Below are 1,964 nucleotides of genomic sequence, written 5' to 3' on the forward strand. Positions count from 1 at the left end.
TACATTATAAAGTACTGTCCTATGGTAATGAAGAGGAGGCAGTACTCATGATGATGAGAGTTTTATTGCCATAAACAGTGTAGGAAAACAAAGTAAAGTTAAAACAGCCGTTGATCTTTATTACAGGAGAAAGGAAACGTCCAGAGAACGAAGCCGCGCAGACTGAAGACCGACCGCAGGTCTGATCCAGATCCAGAACCTGATCCTGATCCGCTCAGACCAGGTCCACCACAGAGGAGTTACAGGATGAAATGACAGCTTTAACTAAAAAACTTCATTGATCATCAGAACAATAATAATAATTTGGGACTTCTGCAGTTCATTCAAAACTTCAATCTTTACAAAAAAAACTTTATTGGTACAGTCGGCTTCTACAAAGATGCACACTGACAAAACAAAACAGCACAAAAACCTTTAGCTTCTTCTGTCCTGCTGTGACACTGGGATGAGAGCGCCGCCGTCTGGTGGGGATGGGGGGGGAAGAGGAGGATGTGGCTGCTGATTGAGATGAATCAGTGCTGCATTCAGGGTCAGATTGAGAAAAAAAAAGACAAAAGAAAATTAAGGATAACAGCAAAGAATCATTTCTACATCCTATCTGTCATCACTTCCTGTCCCTGACATTCTGTCTCCCCCCCCCCCTCCCTCCCATGATCACTGTGCTGTCGGCAGCTGGTCGTCGGCCCGACCTCGGCAGCTGGTCGTCGGCCCGACATCATCAGCTAGTTAGCACGACATCATCAGCTAGCACGACATCATCAGCTAGTTGCACGACATCATCAGCTAGTTAGCACGACATCATCAGCTAGTTAGCACGACATCATCAGCTAGTTAGCACGACATCATCAGCTAGTTGCACGACATCATCAGCTAGTTGCACGACATCATCAGCTAGTTAGCACGACATCATCAGCTAGTTAGCACGCCATCATCAGCTAGTTAGCACGACATCATCAGCTAGTTAGCACGACATCATCAGCTAGTTAGCACGCCATCATCAGCTAGTAAGAAAAGTAAGAAAACTACGACTTCACCAGTCAGAGTGAGGGGGCGTGGCCTCAGCTGAACTACTACAAAATACCTCCCCCCTCTTAACTTTCCGGGTTTAACCTCTGGGATTCTTTCTGCTGGAGGAAATGGCAGACGACCTTTGACCCGGAGGCAGAGGAGCAGGGGGCGGGGCTACGAAGCAGCTATGACATCACGGTAAGCGGAGGTGTGACGTTGAGGAGACGGAGCTAAGAAACCCAAAGTTTGGTCATGCAATCACAAGTGTGTTCGTGTTTACAGAATTATTATTCCTCAGAGTTCCTTTATTACCACAAAGAATAAATATTCTGCTCCAACTGAACTCAAACAGGAGGAAGAAGAAGAAAGAAAGAGGAGAAGAAGAGGGTGGCTCCCACTTGCTGTCTGTCAGGCAGAAATGTTAACTGATGTTTCTTTCCTTGTCCTTGTTAATCCTCTCCTCCCTTCCTCCCTAAGATTTTTCTTAAGGATCACCTCCTCTCCTCAGTCTCCTATGGTTTTTCTTAAGGGAACACCTCTTCTCCTCTCTCCTCTCCAACGGTTTTTCTTAAGGGATCACCTCCTCTCCTCTCCTTAGTCTCCTAGGGTTTTTCTGGGGGTGTCGCCTCCTCCCTCGGTTTGGCTCCTCCGAAGATGGCAGAGTTTGGGTTGGCAACCTGGTTGAGCGGCGCTTGAACGGTCCGAGGCTTCAGCTGCAGCCGAGGCCTCTGTGCTCGCTCCTCTGTAAACAAACAAACAAACTTTAACCACTGAAAGGTTCGGCTTTCATCCACTTCAGACACTGATGCTGGTGTTGAGTCGACGTCCCAACTGTTACTGATGAATTTTAAAAAATTAAAATTAACAATCCCGCGACTAAATCACAAATTAAAGAGTGAGAAACCAAACCAGCGATTCAAGAACCGCAAACCCAAACCAGCGATTCAAGAACCGCA

The 1,964-nt window shown here is 46.6% G+C and overlaps 1 long non-coding RNA gene across 1 annotated transcript; it reads right to left on the bottom strand.

The window, feature by feature from the left end:
• Nucleotides 1-45: 45 nt before the first annotated feature.
• Nucleotides 46-1,958, bottom strand: LOC116380169 (uncharacterized). Its single transcript, XR_004212515.1, has 2 exons — nucleotides 1,589-1,958; nucleotides 46-518 (listed from the first exon to the last, which is right to left on the bottom strand). It is a non-coding gene; the product is annotated as an uncharacterized LOC116380169 (long non-coding RNA).
• Between the last annotated feature and the right edge of the window lie 6 nt (nucleotides 1,959-1,964).

This window comes from Anarrhichthys ocellatus, unplaced genomic scaffold (genome assembly GCF_004355925.1).
Source record: "Anarrhichthys ocellatus isolate YVR2014 unplaced genomic scaffold, GSC_Weel_1.0 scaffold6298, whole genome shotgun sequence".
Classification (NCBI taxonomy): domain Eukaryota; kingdom Metazoa; phylum Chordata; class Actinopteri; order Perciformes; family Anarhichadidae; genus Anarrhichthys; species Anarrhichthys ocellatus.